Below are 24,299 nucleotides of genomic sequence, written 5' to 3'. Positions count from 1 at the left end.
TTGATATAAATTCTTCAAGTATTTGGTAGAATTCACCAGTGAAACCATCTGATTTTGGGCTTTTTTGTTGGGAAATTTTTGATTATTAATTCAATACCCTGACTCATTACTGGTCTGTTCAGATTTTCTGTTTTTTGTTTTTTTTTTTATGACTCAGTCTTGGAAGGTTGTATGTTTCTATGCATTAATCCTTTACTTCTTGGTTATTCAATTTGTTGGTGTATAACTGCTCACAGTAGTCTCTTATGATCCTTTTGTTTTTGTAGTATCAGTTGTAATGTTTCCTCTTTCATCTCTGATTTTGCTTGTTTGTGCCTCTCCTTTTTTTTTTTTCTTAGTGTCACTAAAGTTTGTCTATTTTGTTCATCTTTTCAAAATACCAGCTTTTCATTTTGTTTATCTTTTCTATTAATGCAGTCTCTGTTTCATTTACTTCCATTCTGATCATTGTTATTCCCTGCCTTCTAACTTTGGACTTAGTTGTTCTTTTTCTATTTTCTTGAGGTATAAAGTTAGGTTGTTTATTTTAAATCTTTCTTGTTTCTTAAGACAGTGTTTGTTACTATAACCTTCTCTCTTAGAACTGCTTTTGCTCCATCCCATAGGTTTTGGTATGTAGTATTTCCATTTTTGTTTGTTTCAAGATTTTTTTTTTGATTCCCCTTTTGAGTTCTTTCATGACCCACTGGCAATTCAGAAATGTGTTAATTTCCATATATTCGTGAATTTTCCAGCTTTACTCCTGTTATTGATTTCTAGTTTCATACCATTGATTTTGGAAGAGATACTAGATATGATACTAATCTTCCTAAATTTCTTAAGGCCTGTTTGTTGTCTAAGATATGATTTGCCTTGGATAATATACGCACTTGAGAAGGTTGCGTATTCTGCTGCTGCCGGCTAGAATATGTATGTATTTTAGGTCTATTTTATTAGGTGTAGTTTAAGTTCAGAATTTGCTTATTGATTTCCTGTCTGTATGATCTATCCGTTGCTGAAAGTGGAGTATTGAAGTCTCCTACTATTACTGTATTGTTGTCTATTATTCCCTTCATATCTCTTAGTGTTTGCTTAATATGTTCACGCACTTTATGTTGGGTGCGTATGTACTTACAGTTATTATATACTCTTGATAAATTGATCCCTTTGTTATTAGCTTATGTTATTAACTTCTTTGTCTCTCTTACAATCTTTGACTTAAACTCCATTTTGTCTGTAAGTGGAGCTTAACAAAACCTGCTCCCTTTTGGTTTCCATTTTTGTGGAATATCTTTTTGCTCCCTTCTCTTTCAGCCTATGTGCATTCTTAAAGCTGACATGAGTTCCTGGTAGGCAGAGTATTCAGTTCAGTTCAGTTCAGTCGCTCAGTCGTGTCCGACTCTTTGCGACCCCATGAATCACAGCATGCCAGGCCTCCCTATCCATCACCAATTCCCTGAGTTCACTCAAACTCATGTCCATCGAGTCGGTGATGCCATCCAGCCATCTCATCCTCTGTCGTCCCCTTCTCCTCCTGCCCCCAATCCCTCCCAGCATCGGGGTCTTTTCCAATGAGTCAACTCTTCACATGAGGTGGCCAAAGTACTGGAGTTTCAGCTTTAGCATCATTCCTTCCAAAGAACACCCAGGGCTGATCTCCTTCAGAATGGACTGGTTGGATCTCCTTGCAGGCAGAGTATAGTTGGGTCTTTTTTTTTTTAACCCATTCAGTTACTCTATGTCTTTTGATTGGAGAATTTAATCCATTTACATATAAGCGATTCATGAATTGGTAAGACTTATTGGGCTTTCCCAGTGGCATTAGTGGTAAAGAACTCACCTGCCAATGCAAGAGACTTAAGAGATGTGGGTTTGATCCCTGGGTCAGGAAGATTCTCTGGAGGAGGGCATGGCAACCCACATCAGTATTCTTGCCTGGAGGATCCATGGACAGAGGAGCCTAGCAGAGGATCCACAGTCCATAGGATCACAAAGAGTTGGATACAACTGAATGACTTAGCTTGCAGGCACACATGCAAGGACTTACTATTGCCATCCTGTTATTATTTTCTGAGCATTTAGTAGTTCCTTTGTTCCTCTCTTGCTGTCTTCCCTTGTGATTTAATGATTTTTCTTTAGTGGTGTGTTTATATTTCTGTTTCTACTTTGTGTATCTATAGTAGGAACCTAGAATGTTAGGTCCATGAATCAAGGTAAATTGGAAGTGGTCAGACAGGAGATGGAAAGAGTGAAAATCGACATTTTAGGAATCAGTGAACTAAAATGGACTGGAATGGGCGAATTTAACTCAGATGACCGTTATATCTACTACTGTGGACGAGAATCCCTTAGAAGAAATGGAGTAGCTCTCATAGTCAATACAAGTCCAAAATGCAGTACTTGGGTGCAATCTCAAAAATGACAGAATGATCTCTGTTCATTTCCAAGGCAAACCATTCAATATTACAGTAATCCAAGTTTATGCCCCAACCAGTAATGCTGAAGAAGCTGAAGTTGAACAGTTCTATGATGACCTACAAGACCTTCTAGAACTAAGACCCCAAAAGATATCCTTTTCATTATAGGGAACTGGAATGCAAAAGTAGGAAGCCAAGAAATACCTGGAGTAACAGGCAAATTTGGTGTTGGAGTACAGAATGAAGCAGGGCAAAGGCTAACAGTTTTGCCAAGAGAACGCACTGGTCATAGCAAACACCCTCTTCCAACAACACAAGAAAAGACTCAACACATGGACATCACCAGATAGTCAATACCAAAATCAAATTGATTATAGTCTTTGCAGCCAAAGATGGAGAAGCTCTATACAGTCAGCAAAAACAAGACTGGGAGCTGACTGTGGCTCAGATCATGAACTCCTTATTGCCAAATTCAGACTTAGACTTAAGAAAGTAGGGAAAACCACTAGACCATTCAGGTATGACCTAAATCAAATCCCTTACGATTTTACAGTGGAAGTGACAAATAGATTCAAGGGATTAGATCTGATAGACAGTGTGCCTGAAGAACTATGGATGGAGGTTCATGACATCATACAGGAAGCAGAGATCAAGACCATCCCTAAGAAAAAGAAATGCAAAAAGGCAAAATGGTCGTCTGAGGAGACCTTACAAATAGCTGAGAAAAGAAGAGAAGTGAAAGGCAGTGGAGAAAAGGAAAGATATACCCATTTGAATGCAGAGTTCCAAAGAATAGCAAGGAGAGATAAGGAAGTCTTCCTCATTGATCACTGCAAAGAAATAGAGGAAAACAATAGAATGGGAAAGACTAGAGATCTCTTCAAGAAAATTAGAGATACTAAGGGAACATTTCATGCAAAGGTGGGCACAATAAAGAAATGGTATGGACCTAACAGAAGCAGAAGGTATTAAGAAGAGGTGGCAAGAATACACAGAAGAACTGTACAAAAAAAGATCTTCATGACCAAGATAATCACAATGGTGTGATCACTCACCTAGAGCCAGACATCCTGGAATGTGAAGTCAAGTGGGCCTTAGGAAGCATCACTATGAGCAAAGCTAATGGAGATGATGGAATTCCAGTTGAGCTATTTCAAATCCTAAAAGAGGATGCTGTGAAAGTGCTGCACTCAATATGCCAGCAAATTTGGAAAACTCAGCAGTGACCACAGGACTGGAAAAGGTGAGTTTTCATTCCAATCCCAAAGAAAGGCTATGCCAAATAGTGTTCAAACTACTGCACAATTGCACTCATCTCACACACTAGCAAAGTAATACTCAAAATCCTCAAAGCCAGGCTTCAGCAATACGTGAACTGTGAACTTCCAGATGTTCAAGCTGGTTTTAGAAAAGGCAGAGGAACCAGAGATCAAATTGCCAACATCTGCTGGATCATTGAAAAAGCAAGAGAGTTCCAGAAACACATCTACTTCTGCTTTATTGACTATGCCAAAGCCTTTGAGTGTGTGGATCACCACGAACTGTGGAAAATTCTGAAAGAGATGGGAATACCAGACCACCTGACCTGCCTCCTGAGAAATCTGTATGCAGGCAAAGAATCAACAGTTAGAACCAGACACTGAACAACAGACTGGTTCCAGATCGGGAAAGGAGTACATGAAGGTTGTATATTGTCACCCTGCTTATTTAACTTATATGCAGAGTACATCATGTGAAATGCCAGGCTGGATGAAGCACAAGCTGGAATCAAGATTGCCAGGAGAAACATCAGTAACCTCAGATACACAGATGACACCACCCTTATGGCAGAAAGTGAAGAACTAAAGAGCCTCTTGACAAAAGTGAAAGAGGAGAGTGCAAAGTAGGCTTAAAATTCAACATTCAGAAAACTAAGATCATGGCACCCGGTCCTATCACTTCATGGGAAATAGATGGGGAAACAGTGGAAACAGTGGCTGACTTTATTTTTTGGGGCTCCAAAATCACTGCAGATGGTGACTGCAGCCATGAAATTAAAAGACACTTATTCCTTGGAAGAAAAGCAATGACCAACCTAGACAGCATATTAAAAAGCAGAGATATTACTTTGTCAACAAAGGTCTGTCTAGTCAAAGCTATGGTTTTTCCAGTAGTCACGTATGGATGTGAAAGCTGGACTATAAAGAAAGCTGAGTGCCGAGGAATTGATATTTTTGAACTGTGGTGTTGGAGAAGACTCTTGAGAGTCCCTTGGGTGGCAAGGAGATCCAGCTGGTCGATCCTAAAGGAAATCAGTCCTGAATATTCATTGGCAAGATTGATGTTGAAGCTGAAACTCCAATACTTTGGTCACCTGATTCGTAGAACTGACTCCCTGGAAAAGACCCTGATGCTGAGAAAGATTGAAGGTGGGAGGAGAAACGACAGAGGATCAGATGGTTGGATGGCATCACTGACTCAGTGGACATGAATTTGAGCAAACTCCGGGAGTTGGTGATAGACAGGGAAGCCTGGCATGCTGCAGTCTATGGGGTTGCAAACAGTCAGAAACGACTGAGTGAACTGAACTGAACTGATAATGGTTTTTTGCCTTGAGGTTACTGTAAGACTTACATAAAACGTCTTATAACAGTGTTTTTTAAAATGATCACATACAGAATCTGTACCATTTTACTAACCCCTCTCCATTTTATGTTTTTGATGTCACAATTTACATCTTCTTATATTACAGTGGATACATGTGTATCCGTTAAATCATTGTGCCTATGGTTGTTTTAAATCATTAAAAAAATTTTATACTAGAATTAAGTAATTTACATATCACCTTTACAGTATTAGAGTATTTTGAATTTGACTATATAATTTCTTTTACCAGGGAATTATATGCTTTCATATGTTTTTATGCTATTAACTAACATCTTTTCATTTCTGCTTGAGAACCCTCTTTAGCATTTATCTTAAGGTATTCCCAGTGGTGACCTTATTTGGAAATAGTCTTTGGTAAATATAATTAGTTAAGAGGAGGTTAGTGCAGGAAAGTGGGCCCCTAATCCAATACCACTGGTGTCCTTATAAAAAGGAACACTTGGACACAGACACATACACAGAGCACCATGTAAAGACTGGATTTATGCTGCCACAAGCCAGGGAGCTAGGAGAAGTTAGGAGGATAGCCTGGAGCTGATGGTTCCCTAGAGCATTCAGAGGAAACAGAAGCCTGCTGACTCCTTGATCTCAGACTTCTGGCCTCCAGAACTGTGAGACAGTCCGTTTCTGACCATCCGTTTGTGGCACTCTGTTACGGCAGCCTCAGGAAACTAACAGCAACCTGGTGTTTTCTCCATCCTCAGAACAAACGAGATGGGGTGTTTAAAAGTATTTTTCCTCCTTTTCTATGTGGAATTGAGGCCTGGGGTAGGGGTGGCCAGATAACAAAGTAACCAGAGCCTTCTCTATTATCTGCATCTCGGGTCCGCAGCTCCAGCCTCAGAGATCTTACTGTCTCCTTGGCAGCTTGAACACCAGAAACTCAGCAGGTCCAAACTAGATATGCAGGCTTTCCCTTCCAAATCTCTTCCTCCGTCTTAAGCGCATCTCAGTTATTGTTATTGTACTCCTCTCAGTCCCTCTGGCTAAAGCATCCTGTGATCCCTCCCTTTCCTCATCTCCACTTTAAAAAAAAATCTAGACTTCCACCTTCTTTTGAAAAATAGGAAGATTTGGGAACAGGTCATTACTGCCTGGTGATAACTGGCCAGACTGAGGGGCTGCCCCTTAACAGGGGGAGTGTGTCTGGTCCTGCCCCTAAACCTCCGTCTTCCTGGGAAAGTCAGAAATCAGGGCAGAGCTGCTCACCCTGGGCTCTGAGTCAGCTCACAGCTTTGCCTCCTGCTGCGTCCCTCACTGGCTGGGGGTGGCGGCGGGGCTCCCAAGGGAGGCTCCTTAATCTCACTGGACCTTTGGACACTAATCTGGAGATGAGATAATAATGATCCTTGCCTCCTAGAAACCTTGAGAAGATTAAATGATTTAATGCATATCAAGAGGTTAGACCCGGGTCCCAAACAGGCACTCCACAATCGTTCACTTGTATTTCATAGATTCAAGAAAATCTTATTGGCACTTATCCAACCTGTTTTATTACTTTTCATGAAGGAGGGTGTGGTTTTTCTTTGGTTTTCTCCCCATCCTCCACCTGTTTCACACAGTAACATGGTTCCCAACATTTTTGGCACCACGGACTGGTTTCGTGGAAGACAGCTTTTCCACGGGTCGGGTGTCGGGGCTAGAGGGGATGGTTTCAGGATGATTCAAGGGCATTGCATTCACTGTGCACTTTGTTTCTATTATGGTTACATCAGCTCCACCTCAGAGCGTCAGGCATTAGATCCCAGAGGTTGGGGACCCCAGCAGTAAGAGAGGTGGGGGTAGTTATGCAGGAAGAAGCAGGGAACTTGGAGTAAAGCTCCCAGGCCTCTCCTGGCAGCCGAGCTCCTGGTGCTTACCTGTCTTCTGTTTTGTTCAGCTTCCAGGGACCAAAGGCCCAGCTTGGTGACTGGCCTCCTGAGGCCCCCAGAGTCACAGGGATGGGGGGAGGTGCCTCTAATTGGGTTCACAGTTGAGCACACCGGTATTTACCCTGGAGGCAGGACAGACTGCTGGGAATAGCTGCTTAACACAAAATGCAGCCAGCAAGTCTGGTGTTAGTTAGAAGCCTGTTACTTATGAGTTGAGGAGTTGGCAGAGCCCAGACAAGCAAAAGGTGAGGAACCTCCCCCATCAACAGACACTGCAGTTGTTTCCATTCTGTTTGCCTTATAGGGCCCCTCCTAAGCAGAACTGACTTTTTCAGCTGATATTCATTGACTGAATCTTCATTAATCAATGGGGATTTACTACGGCAGGGGTCTCCAACCTTTTTGGCCCCAGGGACTAGTTCCATGGAAGACAATTTTTCCATCTGTGGACTAGGGGTTGGGGAGGATAGTTTAGGGATGATTCAAGTGCATTATATGTATTGTGCATTTTGTTTCTACTTTGATTACATCAGCCTCACCTCAGATTGTGAAGCGTTAGATCCTGGAGGTTGGGGACCCCGAAACAATTCCTGGATGCTAGATACAGTACCAGCTGTCAATAATAAATAGAGACAGGTAAGACACAGTCCTGCCTACAAAGAGTTTATAGGCAAAGATGGGGAAGATGGATGACACAAAGGCTGGGGGAGCACAGGTGCGGGTTTTGGATCCCAGAGTGGGAGATCCTACAAGCCTGGGATTGACTGCAAGCAGTTGGGAGATCACCATACTGGTCATTGTTGATCTAATGTCCCAATAAGATTAGCTTTGTCAGGACAAGAATAGTGACTGTGTTTTTATTGCTCTGTCTCTAGGGCTAGCCCTGTGGTTGGCATATAATAGAGGCTCAGTAAACATTTGATGAATAAGGGAATTAAATGACATCTAAGCTGAGAATGGAAGGATGAGGGACTCACCAAGCTGGAGCGTGTGTGTGTGTGTGTGTGTGTGTGTGTGCAGAGGCAGGAAGAGATGGAGTAGAAGGGAGTGGCAGTAGGAAATAAAAAGGTGAGGAAGGACATTATGAGGAGGAAGTGGCATGAACTCTTTGGAGGAGGGACAAAGACTGGAACTCTGGGAACTGTGGCTCACGTGGTGGGGCGGAATAGAGACATTTCAGGGAGGCATGGGGCAGGCTGATGGTGAGGCTTTAAACAGAGGACAGGCATAATTAAATTTGCTATACATGTTTTAATGGATTGAAGCGGACAGAGTAGAAGCAGAGAGGCCAATTCGATGCCTTCTGCAACAATCTTGATTAGAGATGGGGGTGGCTGGACAAATTACTGATAACTGAGATGGGGATGCAGATAGATTGAAAAGCAATGAGGGATGTATTAGAATCGTCAGAACCTGGTATTTTTCTATGGAGAAGGAAGGAAAGGTGTCTGAATGATGCCCACACCTTTGGGAGATCTAACATCATTTGCTTACATGTAAATAACAGAGAAAGAAGAGCAGCGAAGAGATAAAAGCACAAGGGGACATGTTGAGTTTGGGTTGCTGGTAAGAAGTGCATACATTAGTCCTAACCTGACAGGAACGATCTGGCTTGAGATACAGGTTTGGACATTCATTGGCATATGAAGGCAAAACCTGGAGGTCCAGAGATATAATTCAACAGGCCCATAAGTCTCAGAAATTTCTTTGAAAATTTAGTGGATGAATGTTACACTGGAGAGTTTGTTTTGTATCAACTTTCCAAAGGTCCTTGTCTCCAAGTAAGTTATCCTTTGATCTGTGTGGTTATTGATGCTGGAAGGAGAGATGAAGCTTTTTAAGCACAGTGGGAAGGGAAGAGAGATGACAGTGGTGCTGAAGGCCTGGGAGGCCCTGTGCTAGGTTGGAAGTGAGCGGGGGCAGAATATGGGGAAGGAGATGAAGACTCCCAGAAAGCATTAGCTTGACTGTTTATAAAGCACGCTCACAGAAATGTTATTCATGCGTCAGTAACTCAGCTAGGTATTTATCACTTGGCTCTGGGTCAGTTAGAGGGCAGTAGAAGACACAGAAACTTGGCTGTGAGTTTTAAACAAGAATGGATTTAATACAGAGAGTTAGGTGCTTAAAAAAAAAACACAGGTCAGCCACATGGAAAGGTTTCCAGAACAGTCTGGACCCATGCTCAGACTGCATGTTCTCCTGCAGCTGCCATCCCAGCACGGGGAACCTGGGACCGGAAAGCCACTATGGCCGCCACTGCTGCTGCTTCTGGACATTCAGGAAGCTGGAGAAGGGGTGCTGGGATGCTGCTGAGGATGAAAGGTCTCATGTTTCCATGACCTTCCTTGACAGCAGTGAGCAGTCAAGAAGGAGTCAGAAATGATCCCCGTCTTACTTATACCTTCTAGAACATCTTCCATGAATATATCTAATTAGTGGAACCTAATGAACTCCTTCCCCTCTCCTCCATCCCACCAATTCAGGAAAATCTGGAAAACATTTCTAACAGTTGCTGTTCAGTTGCTAAGTCGTGTCTGACTCTTGGATCTCATGGACTGCAGCACACCAGGCCTCCCCGTCCTCACTGTCCCTAACTATTCCACCTTAAAAGAGAGCAAAATGGAGGTAGAGGTGGGGGCCTTTGTCTCTAAGGGGCTAGATTGCAAATAATTCGGTCTTAGGGGGCCATGTGCTACTCATCTTTATCTTCATAGTGCAAATCAGCCATTGAAAGTACATACCAAGAAATAGGTGAACATGGTTGTGTTCCAATAAAACTTTATTTCTGAAAGCAAGTGGTGGGTTGGTTTTGGCCTGGGGGCCATAATTTGGCCACCCTTGAGGTAAGAAAGCCAATTCACAGTAATTTTCAGAGTTTTTTTTTTTTTTTTTAACAGATGATGGAACTAGAATTGGAGTGATTCAGGGTCATTTAGCCAGTGCCAGTGTACACACACCCCGGTTATTTTAGTTTCAAAGTTCATGCTCTTTTCAGCAAACCATGATGCTGAGTCTCCCTTTGGGAGACTCATGATCTAAAATAGGAGAGAAAATGTGCACTTCATTGTTGCAGACCGTGGTAAAAGCCCCAGGGATGGTGCAGAATATTTTTGCATATGAGACATTTTTTAACAAGAGGATTCAGGACACATTTCATGGTGAAGTAGTTTAAGCTAGGTGCTGGAGAAAGCTGTGACTTTGACAGGTGGACGTGCTGTGAGGGTAGAGAGGTAGGGACCAGAGAGCATTTTAGATGGAGGGAGAAACTTCAAGGCAAGTTTAGGAAGTTCAGTTCAGGTCAGTTGCTCAGTCGTGTCCGACTCTTTGCACCCCATGAACTGCAGCATGCCAGGCCCTCCCTGTCCATCACCAACTCCCAGAGTCCACCCACACCCATGTCCATTGAGTCAGTGATGCCATCCAGCCATCTCATCCTCTGTCGTCCCCTTCTCCTCCTGCCATCAATCTTTTCCAGTATCAGGGTCTTTTCCAATGAGTCAGCTCTTTGCATCAGGTGGCTTCAACATCAGTCCTAATAAACACCCCAGACTGATCTCCTTTAGGATGGACTGGTTGGATCTCCTTGCAGTCCAAGGGACTCTCAAGAGTCTTCTCCAACACCACAGTTCAAAAGCATCAATTCCTTGGCGCCCAGCTTTCTTTATAGTCCAACTCTTACATCCATGTATGACTACTGGAAAAACCATAGCGTTGACTAGATGGACCTTTGTTGACAAAGTAGTGTCTTGCTTTTTAATATGCTGTCTAGGTTGGTCATAATTTTCCTTCCAAAGAGTCTTTCTATTTCATGGCTGCAATCACCATCTGCAGTGATTTTGGAGCCCCAAAAAATAAAGTCTGACACTGTTTCCACTGTTTCCCCATCTATTTCCCATGAAATGATGGGACCAGATGCCATGATCTTAGTTTTCTGAATGTTGAGCTTTAAGCCAACTTTTTCACTCTCCTCTTTCACTTTCATCAAGAGGCTTTTTAGTTCCTCTTCACTTTCTGCCATAAGGGTGGTGTCATCTGTATATCTGAGGTTATTGATATTTCTCCCGGCAATCTTGATTCCAGCTTGTGCTTCCTCCAGCCCAGCGTTTCTCATGATGTGCTCTGCATATAAGTTAAATAAGCAGGGTGACAATATACAGCCTTGACGTACTCCTTTTCCTATTTGGAACCAGTCTGTTGTTCCATGTCCAGTTCTAACTGTTGCTTCCTGATCTGCATACAGATTTCTCAAGGGGCAGGTCAGGTGGTCTGGTATTCCCATCTCTTTCAGAATTTTCCACAGTTTATTGTTCAGGAAGTTTAGGAAGACAAGAATCCAAACTCTTCTGAATACTGTGACTGTAGAGGGTTTTAGCAGAGATAAGGCTAGATTATAGAGAAGCTTAGATGTTAGGATTAGGCATCTAGAAAGGAAATTAGGAATTTCCAGATTAGGAATCTGGAAAGCAGAAGCAGTGACAATTTTTGAACAAGGCTGTGGTAACACACATGGTATTCAGTTGCCCAGTTGTGTCCAACTCTTTGTGACCCCATAGACTGCCGCACACCAGGCCTCCCTGTCCCTCAGCATCTCCCAAAGTTTGCCCAAGTTCATGTCACTTGCATCGGTGATGCCATCCAGCTCTCTCATCCTTTGACGCCCTCTTCTCCTTCTGCTCTCAGTCTTTTCCAGCATCAGGGACTTTTCCAATGAATTGACTGTTTTCATCAGATGACCAAAATACTGGAGCTTCAACTTCAGCATCAGTGATTCCAGTGAGTATTCAGGGTTGATTTCCCTTAGGATTGACTGGTTTGATCTCCTTGCTGTCCAAGGAGATCTTTTCAGGAGTCTTCTCCAGCATCACAGTTGGAAGGCATCAATCCTTTGGCGTTCTGTCTTCTTTAGGGTCCATAACCACCCAGTGGTCACGTAACATACATTACTTCAGGAAGAATTATCTGGTACTGTGATGCAGAATTTTTTGAGAGTCAGAAGATCATGGTAACAAGAATCCACATAAGTTACTGCAACATCTTTGCATAAGGATACAAAGGAAGCAGTGAATATGAGGGACATCTTGAGCCATATCTGGGACTTGGAAACTTTTAAGTGTGGTAGGTCTAAAAGGATGGCTTTTATGAAAATGAGAATAATAATAATTCTAAGAAGAATAACTTAGAAGTCTGGGGACAGGAGTCTGGTTTTTGTAGGAAAGGTGTTAGGTTCCACCTTGGATAAAAAGGGCTGAGGAGATAAATGGGAAAATGGAGCAGGCAAGTGGAAATATGGGCTTGATCTTCACAAGAGAGGTGGTGGGGAAATGTCACATACAGCTGAACAGAGAGCACAGAAGAGCGCAGGTGTCTAAGGGCGTGTGGATAGTGGGTGGTGCACAAAGCAGACTTCAGGGGACTTGGGTCCTCGAGACCCAGAAGAGGGAGTGCTAAGTTGCTTCAGTCATGTCCGACCCTTGGCAACTCTGTGGACTGTAGCCTGCCAAGCTCCTCTGTCCATGGGATTCTTCAGGCAGGAATACTGGAGTGGGTTGCCATTCCCTTCTCCAAGTGATCTTCCCTGCGTTGGCAGACAGGTTCTTTACTACTAGTGCCACCTGGGAAGCCCAGGAGAGGGAGGGGAAGATGGAGCAGGAGGGGAGGTGGAATGCCAGGGTGCGTGGGGCATCAGAGGAGTCGAGAGAAGGGGCTGTCTCCAGGGGAAGGACCCACAGGTGGTGTGGCATGCCATAGGGGCAGAGTAGGGTGAGTAAATGGAGACAGAAGGCTGGGTACTGTTCTCATAAAGAATCTGACACAGGAGGAAAAGAGGAGAAAAGCTGGTAGATTGAAATTTTTGTTTTAAAGTTGATTAATTCTGCACTGCCTATACACCACACGTGATTTAGCGTGTCAGAATGTCTCCTGACTTCTCCACTCCCCCACCAAAGTGGGTGGAACGAGGAATATCATCTACATCTGGATTCCAGGCTTCATTCTTGGGCCCCTTGTTTGTGTCTGAATTGACTATGCCTTTGGCTCTGCTGGTGGTCTCTGCTGACAGCCTGTGAGGTCGCACACAATTGTGGGCAGTTGGTAGGCCTCTGCTTAGAGCCGTGAGACCCGGCTAATACATTTGGAACACGTACTGGTTCCTTTCTCAGTCTCCACTCAGTGGGAAGAAATCAGCCCCTGACTTTGAAATTTCGGAGGTTATACATTTGTGGAATACCAAATCAGTGTGTTGATGATTTTTGTCTTACCTCACAGGATTCCTTTTAAGTCGACTAGAGAATGGCTATGCCTGGCTATGAAAATTTAGTCTCCCCAGGGTTTTGTGTTTTTTTTTCCCCTAGAAAAATACAGGTATGCCCAAACCCCAAGAGGAACTAAATATTTTTACATCAGTGCTTTCTGTGATAATAAACAAAAGCAACACACTCAACAACAAAAATGTCAAGCCAGACAAACTCTGTAGAGTTTCACATGGAAGCGATTTCATCAGTCTAAATCAAGGACATTTTCCCTTATTTCCTTTCACACCTCGGTCTTTGGCTTCTACAGCATAATCAGCTTGGTCTCAAATGAGTTATGAAATGGATGTAAGGAGAGGTGACTTGGATTAATATTTTTGCCTCGGAGGAATTCACTTCCTCGCTCTCATATTTAAACAGCTGTGTTATACTTAAATGGCCCTGAGCAATGTTTCTCCAGAGCTCTTTAGAGATTAGAAGTGTTATAGTACTCTTTCCCATGTTTACAGAACTTCAGTTGTTGAAGTGTTTAGACAGCCATTAATCTCATTTGACCTGACAACAATTTATGAGATAGGCAGTGTAAGTATGACCATGAAGCCCATTATTGCAGATAAAGGAACTGAGATTCAGAGTGGTTAATTAACTAGCCCAGGGTCACACAGGTTGGGGGCAGCAGATTCAAGACTGAAGGTCAAGTTTCCCACCTCCCAATTCATTATTTTTTCCTTTGTGCCTCGGGTGGCATTTTTCACATTAGCATTTTCTTTCATTCTTAAGCACTTCAGAATATAAGGTTTGTGTAACATCAGGTTGGTTTCTGGTAGTACATTGATTGTGGAGGGCCAGAAGCAAGAAACCACAGACTTTAAATGACGGGTACTCTTATTGGAGGTTTGGCCTTTATTGAATGGAGGGCTCTTGTTAAGGGAAGGTATGCATTGATATAAAAGGCTGGCCAATCTTTCAAACAATGGAAACTTCTGGGCTCCTTGGGGATGGCTAATGATGATTATGGAGGAGTCTGCCAGTGTGAAGTACTTTATAAACCCTGGAGGAGTGGCAGGGGACTGTGTACTTCTGGGGAGATAGATTTTTACATCTCTTATTCTCTGGGCACTGCTGCCTTTGGCGTGCACGTGTTCTTATAAATAAGCCTGTTTTGCTTCTCTTTTAGAAATGGTCTGTTATCTAGCTCCATGGTGGTTTTCTGTACGTGTGAGCTTGTGGTTCAGTTAAATTAAACACTCATGCTACTGCAAAACTGAATTTAGTGACATTGCAAATATCTTAGCCCTCCAGTAGTCTTTAAACATTCTTAACCCTGGGAGCTGGCCCAAGCAACAGCTTATTATCTTTCCTGTACCACTCAGCACGAATTACTGCTGACCAAAGATATGTAAAGTACAAATCAATGAGCATTTTGTTTCTGTATTTTAGGGAATGAGATAGTGAGTGAAAGAAAGCCCCTCTATGAGGGCTTAAAAATATTGTCATTGTTCTATGGACTCATGGAGCTGAGGCTGCTCTTTTACTCATTTGTTGACCACCTTGTCTTTACATTGCTCTGGAAAGATTTTTTTAACAGCTTTATTGAGATATAATTCACATATCAACAATTCACTCATTGGTTTTTAATTTTTTTTAATTTTTAAAATTTTAAAAGAGATGGGGTCTTATGCTATTGCCCAGGCTGGAGTGCAGTGGCTATTCACAGGCACTATCGCACTACTGATCATCAAGGGAGTTTTTCCTGCTCCATTTCTGACCTGGGCAGTTCGCTCCTCCTTAGGCAACCTGGTGGTCCCCAGCTCCCAGGAGGTCATCATAGTGATGCCAAACTTAGTGCAGATGCCCAATTGGCACAGTGCACTACGGCTCAGAACTCCTAGGCTCAAGTGAGCCTCCAGCCTCAGCCGGCCTGAGCAGCTGGGACTACAGACGCACATCACTGTTCCCAGCCATTCATTTATTTTTTAATTCTATTATTATTTTTTTCTGTGTGTGGAGAACAAGTGGTTTGCCTTATTATTATTATTTTTTTTATTGAAGTAAAATTGGCTTGCAGTACAGTATTAGTTTCAGGTATACAAGATAGTGATTTTTTATTTTTGTACATTATGAAATGATCACCATTATAGGCCTAGTTACTGTCATTATACAAGATTGTTTTCATACTATTGACTGTAATCCCTTTGTTGTGCATTATTTCCCCATGAATTGTTTATTTTATAACTGGAAGTTTTGTTTGTCTTAACCCCCTTCATATGTCACCCAGCTCTCCCCAACCCTTACCCCTCTGGCGAATTCCAGTTTTTTCTCTTTATCTATAAGTCTGATTCTGTCTTGATTTATTTGTTCCTTTTTTAAAATTTCACATATAAGTGAAATCATATGTCATATAGCTTTCTTTGGCTTATTTCATTTAGCATAATACCTTCTAGGTCCAGCCACGTTGGCACAAATGGCAAGATTTCATTCTTTTTTAATGGCTGAGTTCAGTTCAGTTCAGTCGCTCAGTCGTGTCCGACTCTTTGCGACCCCATGAACTGCAGCACACCAGGCCTCCCTGTCCATCACGCCAGGCCTGCCTGTCCATCACCAACTCCCAGAGTCCACCCAAACTCATGTCCATTGAGTCAGTGATGCCATTCAACCATCTCATCCTCTGTCATCTCCTTCTCCTCCCGCCTTCAATCTTTCCTAGCATCAGGGTCTTTTCAAATGAGTCAGTTCTTCACATCAGGTGGCCAAAGTATTGCAGTTTCAACTTCAACATCTGTCCTTCCAATGAATACTCAGGACTGATCTCATTTAGGATGGACTGGTTGGATCTCCTTGAAGTCCAAGGGACTCTCAAAAGTCTTCTCCAACACCACAGTTCAAAAGCATCAATTCTTCAGCACTCAGCTTTCTTTACAGTCCAACTCGCACATCCATGCATGACTACTGGAAAAACCATAGCCTTGACTAGATGGAACTTTGCTGGCAAAGTAATGTTTCTGCTTTTTAATATGCTGTCTAGGTTGGTCATAACTTTCCTTCCAAGGAGTAGGAAGTTCTATATTTGGCTAATTTTTTGGTCAGCTTCATGATACTTAAAATCGAGACGATTAAAAACTTTTAAAATTGTGTGACTCTTGCCGATCCCTGGGTTCTCTCCTTGCCCCCCATACATGTCTCCTCTTCTGCCAGAAAGATGACAGGAGTAACCTGCTGAGCAGTTGCAGAGCCTATGAATGGCTGAGTAATATTGCATTATATATTTATTTACATGTGTACATACGTGTGTGTGTCTGTGTCTGTGTGTGTATGTGGGTGCTTAGGTTGCTTGCATATCTTGGCTGTTATAAATAATGCTGTAATGAATGTCGGGGTGCATATATCTTTTTGAATTAGTGTTTTCATTTTCTTTGGATGAATACCCAGAAGTGGAATTAATGAATGATATGGCTTCCTAGGGAGCACAGTGGTTAGGAATCTGCCTGTCAATGCAGGAAGGAGTTGCAAGTTTGATCCCTGGTTTGGGAAGACCCCCTGGAGGAGGAAACAGCATTCCACTCCAGTACGCTTGTCTGGAAAATTCCATGGACAGAGGAGCCTGGTGGGCTACAGTACCTGGGGTCGCAAAGAGTTGGATATGACTGAGCACACACCTTAGGAAGATTTCAACATGGCTTTTTTTTTTTTTTTCAACTCTGAGTTCTTATTTATGTTCTGCTGATAACATTTTGCTTCCAGGGTGTTAGAAATGTAAATGGTGTGCATCTAGTTAGGAGGGCACTTATAAATCAGTAGAAAAACAGTGAACACTTCCATGAAAATTTGGCAAAAAGCATGGATGTGTAATCACAAAGAAGAAGTTCAAATGATCTTTAAACATTTTAAAGGGTATTATCTTAATGTATTGTTTGTTTGATGTTTGATGATATGAAAGTTAAGACTGCATTAGCTTGTAGTACTCAGAAATGCTGAACGTGGTGGCTGGTGACATTTGTACCCTCTTGGTTAGGGTGTTGGTATAACCCTATGTTATTAGGGTATTGGCGTAACATTTATGGTGGAACATGCAGCAATCTGCATAGAAGTTCTTCAAAAGTGAATTTCTTTTGATATAACATACCTAATTCTAGAGGTTTATCTTGATGAAGTAACTGCTAAGTATGTAAAGGTGTGTGCATAAAGGTATCAACACTGAGCTTTGTTGACAATGATGGAAAATTGGGAGCAGCATAAATGCTCATCTGTAGGGATTGGTTATGTAAGTTATGCTACATACCTATTCTGAAACTCCGTAGTCATTCAGAATATTGCCAGTGTACATGTGTCCACAGAGGAAGATAGCCACCGTATACTTTTAAATGAGAGAAGCAGTTAACAAACCAACATGAGCAATTTTTGCATTAAAATCATATTTGCATGTAATGTGCCTATAAGAAAAAGACTTTGTTGCTGGGAAAGAGTGAAGGCAGGAGGAGAAGAGGGCAGCAGATAGAAGGTTGGATGGCATCACTGACTGAATGAACATGAGTTTGAACAAACTCCAGGAGATAGTAAAGGACAGGGAAGCCTGGCTTGCTGCAGTTCATGAGGTCGCAGAGAGTCAGATATAACTTAGCGACTGAACAACAACAATAAGCAGTGTATTTTTTTCCGACTGGACTTCCCAGATGGCTCAGTGGTAAAGAATCTGCCTGCCAATGCAGGAGACACAGGAGATGTGGGTTTTGATCCCTGAGCTGGAAAGACTCTCTGGAGGAAGAAATGCAACTCGCTCCAGTATTCTTGCTTGGAGAATCCCATGGGCAAAGGAGCCTGCTGGGCTACAATCCATAGGGTCACAGAGAGTCAGACATGACTTAGCTAACTGAGCACAAAAGAATTACAGGTGAATTCTGCTTTCTACCTCACACCTTTCTAGCTTATACTCCTCCATAATATTTAGACTATAAAAAGCACTACCTGGACATGAATTTAATATTTGTGTGTTAATTTTATATTCATGAAAAACATAGAGCAATTTCCAAAATGACATATTTCCAAAGTTACACACACACATATATACATATATGCACATCTATACATACATATATGTGTGTGTGGTATGTGTATGTCTCTCTACCTGTCTATCCAGCAGTCTAAAAAGGTACAATCTATAATCCAATTAGTGGTTATCTCTAGAACTTAGTTATAAAGAATCAATTCCTGGGTTGGGAAGATCCGCTGGAGAAAGGGATAGGCTACCCACTCCAGTATTCTTGGGCTTCCCTTGTGGCTTAGCTGGTAAAGAATCCACCTGCAATGCAGGAGACCTGGGTTCAATCCCTGGGTTGGGAAGATATCCTGGAGAAGGAAAAGGCTACCCACTCCAGTATTCTGGGCCTGGAGAATTCCATGGACTACAGTCCATGGGGTTGCAAAGAACTGGACACGACTGAGTGACTTTCATTTTCACTAGACTTTAAGGTCGTGTGTGACTTTCTTATGCTTATTTACAGATTTTTGTAATAAGAGTGTATCACTTATAATGTTAAAAGAAAAAGTAATTGCAAAGAGTCAGAAATGACTGAGCGACCGAACTGAACTGAACTGAAATGATGCGTGCCTGACCTAGTTTTCATCCACTATTTAAATGGTGCTTTGCATCTGTTTCATGTGAAGGGTCCTTTGGTTAGCATTTCTTTCTTCATCTCTGTCTTTTTTCTTGCCTTCTTATTTAAATAATCACTATTATGTGTTGAAAAGTTATGTAGTTTACCAAATTAGGGGCATTTATTCCAATTTTCACACTTGTTATCAAATGGTGTACTTTCCTTTTATTCACCATATTTCCTCCTTAAGTTTGACCTTTACAAGAGGCATTTCCAAGTACAGCATTTGTCATCGACCATTATGCTTTTGAATCATCTGTTAAAAGGTAATGTGTCCTCCAAAAATATTGATAATAAAGTAAGTTGTTCCATAGCTGCTCTTAGGAAGAGCTTTGGGGTTATTGAATTTACCAAGCAGGTGGGATATGCAAAAAGAGAAATGCATAGGAAGCTTCGAGCAGGCTGAGGCCCTTCCATGTGTCTGACAGATCTCAGTCATCCCTTTCGAGCCCGAAATTACGTCCGCATCACCTCCTCTGGCCCAACAACTTGACTCCTGAGGGTAAGCTGGTGGTAACTTCTCCCATGTGTTTTTTAATGGCCCCTATTAATTTTTTTTGTAAGTAGTTGTTGATGGCTGTCATCCCGTTAGACTTCCAGAAGGCAATGTGCTAGCCATCCACCAAGATGGCCCCCAGTGAGCCTCACCTCCTGGTATTCATTATTTGAAAAATAGATTACGACAGAAGTGATAGTTTCTCATGTCCAAGATTAGGTTATAAGTGACTGAGGTTTCCATCTTGGGCTCTTTGTCTTGGACCACTCATTCTATGGAAAGCCAGCTGCCGTGCTGGGAAGATAGGCAGGCAATGGATGGAGACACACTCAGTCATGTGGCAGCAGCTAATAAGAAACAGGGGCTGCAACGACCACCTGAGTGAGTTTAGAAGCAGATCTTGCCCCTGTTGAACCTTTAAATTTTACAGACACTGCCCATCACCTTGACTGCAACTCATGAAGGACCCTGAGCTGACCATCTGTCTAAATTCAGGCTCCCAAGTTCTGACTCTCAGAAAGCATGTGAAGCTACTGAAGCTATAGATGCTTATTGTTTTAATTGAGGTGGCTTATTCACAGCTATAGGTAACCAGTAAGATTCTGGTAGTAGAAGTGGGGTGCTGATGTAAGAGAACACTAAAATGTGGTAGTGGCCGTGAATCTCGGCAGAGTGCAGTGTAAAAAGCTGTAAGGACTTTGAGGAATAGGTTAATAAAAGCTTAACGTGCCTTGAATACATTGTCTATAGAACTTTGGGCTTTGAGGAGGCTGCTAGTAAAGGCTTACAGGAAAATCATACCAGGAACAGGAAAAGGGAGAGCCTCTGTTATGTGGTGGCAAAAAATTTAGCAGTACTTGTGCCTGCAATAATGTGGAAAGTAGAAAATGTACCTAATGAGCTAGGTGATTTGGTTAAGGAGATTTCTAACCGAGTGTTGAAAGTGCCTTCAATTTTTTTTTTTTTTTCCTGTTGCTTATAGTAAAATTGCAAGAAGAAAGAGAAAAGCTGAAAGCAGAAGCAGTCAGCAAAAAAGAGCCAGGACTAGCTGTTTTTGAAGACTAACAGCAAGAATTGGCTTCTAAGCAAAGATCAAATTTAGGCCACTTTTAGGAAAAACAAGTTCCAAAAGTAAAGCCAAGGGTGTGACTGTAAAATCTTTTCTTAAGATCTGAGGAATCAAAGATGATGTCTCACAGTACCAAGCAGCCAGCCAAAAAGCCCTCCAAAGAGATTAAGGTTTTGCCTTCACAGATCCTCTAGATCAAACCACAGCGTTTCTTGTGGCCTCAAGGACGTGGTACCCCAGCAAAAACCCAAGATGAGGAAGGACCCAATGCAAAGTGATTGGTGGGTGGGCTTTGGTCTAATGGAATAAAGCCTAAAAGGAGTCACAGAAGACCTTCTAAGTTTTTGAGTCATACTTGGAGAGATGCCATCAGATTGAAATGAAAGAAGCATAGGGAGAACGAAATGGAGAGGTCTTTGGACGCCCAGGGATCAACAAGTAGGAGTCAAGCTGAGGACGCTACCCAGCTGCAGATGTGTTCTACCCTTCATGAAAATGGAAGGGTGGCAGAGAGGCCAGAACCAAACGTCCAGAGAGTGGGGTCAAGGGTCACAGAGAATTACTCTCAGACCTTAATTCTAGACCTAATCACGGAACTCAAGACATTTGCTTAGGATTCAGAACTGCTACCCCTGTGTGTTCTCCATCCCACCCCCCCACTTTGTGAGCAGGAGTGTTTATAGGGGTTACCTTGTGCTTGTCCCACCATTGCATGTTGAGTGTGTGTTGCTATCGTGACTCATGTCTACAGATTGAGAAGAACCATATGTTAGGGGCTACAGTGAAGGAGTCTCATCTGTACCTGAGTTAGATGACAAGGGTCTGGACTTGGAACTGATGCTGTGATGGGATGAGACTTTTAGGGACTGTGGGAGGGGTGAGTGTATTTTGCAGGTGGGAGGGATGTGAATCATTGGGAGCCAGAGGCCAGGCTGTGGTAGGCAGCCTCCAAGACAGCCCAGCATGACCCCTGACTCTTGGCACCCCCTCTTCCCACATTGTACTAGACTTGGTCTTTGTGACCAGCAGTGGAAGTGATGCTATGTCACTTTGAGATAAGTTCATTAAACTAGGGCTTCCATTTGCCTCAGGTACTTGCTCTCTTGGATGACTCACCACGGGGAATGCCAGCTGCCATAGGTTGAGGATGTGCAGGCAGCCATGAGGATCCCACAAAAGGGAGAACTTCTAGCCTGTAGCCATGTGTGAGAACTTTCTTATGAGCATACCTCTAGCTCCAGTCAAAACTTCAGATGAGGGCACCCAGCTGACACCTTGACTGCAACCTCATGGGATACTGCGTATAAAAGAATTCACACGGCAGACCTGACAGTGCTATCCTTAGAAAGCTCTGTCTGCAAGATCGGCTCTTGGCTGGCATCTGAGAGCTTGGATTTAGGGAGGGTTTCCGCCGTTCTCTGGGGCTTCCCTGGTGGCTCAGCAGTAAAGAATCTGCCTGCAATGGAGGGGACATGGGTTCGATCCTTGGATAGGGAAGATCCCCTGGAGAAGGAAATGGCAACCCACTCCAGTATTCTTGGCAAAATGATCCCAAGGACAAAGGAGGCTTGTGGGCTCCAGACCATGGGGTTGCAAGAGTGAGACATGACTTAGCGACTACACCACCACCACCACCACCCAGCATTTCCTAATTGACGGTGAGAATGGTTTACTGTGCCTGAACTGTGCAAGCACTATTTTTTATTGTAGACACCTGCTTCTATTAATATCTGGGAGCTTGGAATTTTGGTATGTGTTAGACAGACAGTGGGTATGAGAACAGCCACCAATAAAAACCTCGGGCACTAAGTCTCTAATGAGCTGGTGTGGTAGACAGTATTTCACAAATTGTAGTCACGCTACGATGCTGGGGAATTAAGCTTGTTGGTGGAGAGAAGACTCTCAGAAGCTTGCGCCTGGTTTCCTATGGACTTAACTCCAGACCTTTTTTGCTGATTTAGCTGTAATAAATCAGAGCTGAGAATAATACTATATGAGTCCTGTGCATCCTTCTAGTGATCACTGACCCTGGGGGCTGTTTTGGGGACCCCCAACACAGGGCCCTGAGCCAGAGCTACCTCCTCCAAAACTGTGAGATAACAGTTGTTATTTTTAAGCCACTGAGTCTGAGTAGTTTTAATCCCCACAGCCACAGATAAACTAATACAGGAAGCCAGTCATTTCCCTCCCCCAGCATTTAGCTTAGTGTCTGGGACATAGGTGTTAAAGAAATATTTGTTGAGTGAATTGATATTTCTACCTCTGAAGAAATTTATAGCCCATCTGGCTGCTTTGTGGGAGAAATCGCAATCCTGGCATGGTATAAGGAAGCAGGCTTCCCTTCGTTTTCCTTTGTCTGGAAGAACCAGTCTCAGGGGCAGTCGTCCACCTTATAGTTATCACTTCTGATATCTTCCTTTTTGGAGAAGACCCGTATGTATAAGAATTAGTGTGTGGCCATCAGATCGTGCTTCTTCTCTCTTACTTCTTAGGTCCTCTGATTTTTTTCTGTCTCTCCTGTGCCTTGGTGATGATGACTATTCTCACCATTGAAATAAAACCTTCTTCCTTCTAAAGAATTAATTACCAAGGGTTTCAGGGCCTTATGAGATATTAACATTTCTCTATCCAGTCTCACCTATTCCTCATATTATTGCCTCGACAGAAGTTGAGACAAATGAACTTTTCCTGTTTTACATTGTTCCCTCCTCTGCACACTGTCTCAGAATAGAGTTATACACGGAGATAGCAACCATTTAGGCTAAGGAAGGTTTAATGTGGGAGCGGAACCTAAAATATATACTAGAAGTAGACTTCCTTGAGTTATTTATGGTTTCTTAGAGAAGTATTTTAATCGGAGGGTGTGTGTGTGCTCATATGTGGGTACATGCGGGTACACACACACGCACACACACACATACACACACACCCTCTATTGATTCCTGTGGTCATCATCAGAACCTTTTCCTCTCTTTCAAATCTCCTTCAGTCTTGGCAGATGACCTTGATTCCTATTTCCCTGATAATCTCAAGGTGATCAGATAGGATCTCTCTCATTTGATCTCCTTTCTACCTGATTAAAAAATTCCCCCCTTTTTATGAAAACATCATCTATCCTCCTTTTAAAGGGTTCCCTCTCTAGCCTTTCTTTTTTCTTCTAGAACATTATTTTCTGCTTTTCATTCTTGCATTGCTTCCTCTCTCTACCAGTTTCTATAAGGATGTTCAGATTTCTCCAACACTAAATAGAAGAACTGTCGTTTTCCTTAGACTTGCTTTCTCTTGGAGCTGGAGATCTATGTGTTTCCTTTATTTTCCTGCCAAGCCTAAAGTTAGTCCCTTCTGCTGGCTGCCTCCGCTTCCTCATCACCCATCCACTGCTTCCCACAGAAAACCCACTGTTACCCTTGCCACTCTGAAATTCCCCTCCAGGGTATTTTAGTGACCAAGTCTGTTAATCCTCCACCTACCCCCTCGCCTCCGCCATCATCCCATGCGGATTGTTTACCTTCTGAAAACATTTATTGCTTTCCAGTTGTCAGCGTCTGCCATCTTCCTTTCTGCATGAGGTTCATGTGTATAAGGATTTGAGTGTGGTCATCAGATTTTACATCTATCTCTTTTGTCCCTGAGGCAGTTTTATATGTGATGAAGAGCTTGGACCAGAATTTGTTTCATTTATTTTTACTGGTGTATAGTTGCTTTATACTGCTGTAATAGTTTCTACTGTACAGCAAAGTAAATCAGCTACATGTTTACATATATACCCTCTTTTGGGGGATTTATTCCCATTTAGGCTGCCGCAGAGTATTGAGTAGAGTTTTCTGTGCTGTACCACAGGTTTTCATTAGTTATTTATTTTATGCATGCGTGCTAAGTCGCTTCAGTCAAGTCCAACTCTTTGTGACGCTGTGAACTG

The 24,299-nt window shown here is 42.6% G+C and overlaps 1 protein-coding gene and 1 non-coding gene across 23 annotated transcripts in view; one reads left to right on the top strand and one right to left on the bottom strand.

Moving 5' to 3' along the window:
• The window catches only part of RGS6 (regulator of G protein signaling 6), a 611,989-nt gene that overhangs the window by 52,885 nt on the left and 534,805 nt on the right, over positions 1 to 24,299 (top strand). The window lies entirely within an intron of this gene.
• Positions 14,828 to 15,126, bottom strand: LOC147364063 (signal recognition particle RNA). Its single transcript, XR_015135618.1, has one exon.

Source organism: Bos grunniens, chromosome 10 (genome assembly GCF_055505025.1).
Source record: "Bos grunniens cultivar Pamir isolate PY7600 chromosome 10, Bosgru_T2T1.0, whole genome shotgun sequence".
Lineage (NCBI taxonomy): Eukaryota > Metazoa > Chordata > Mammalia > Artiodactyla > Bovidae > Bos > Bos grunniens.
Note: the sequence above shows the minus strand (reverse complement) of the source record. Positions and strands in the feature narration are given on the sequence as shown.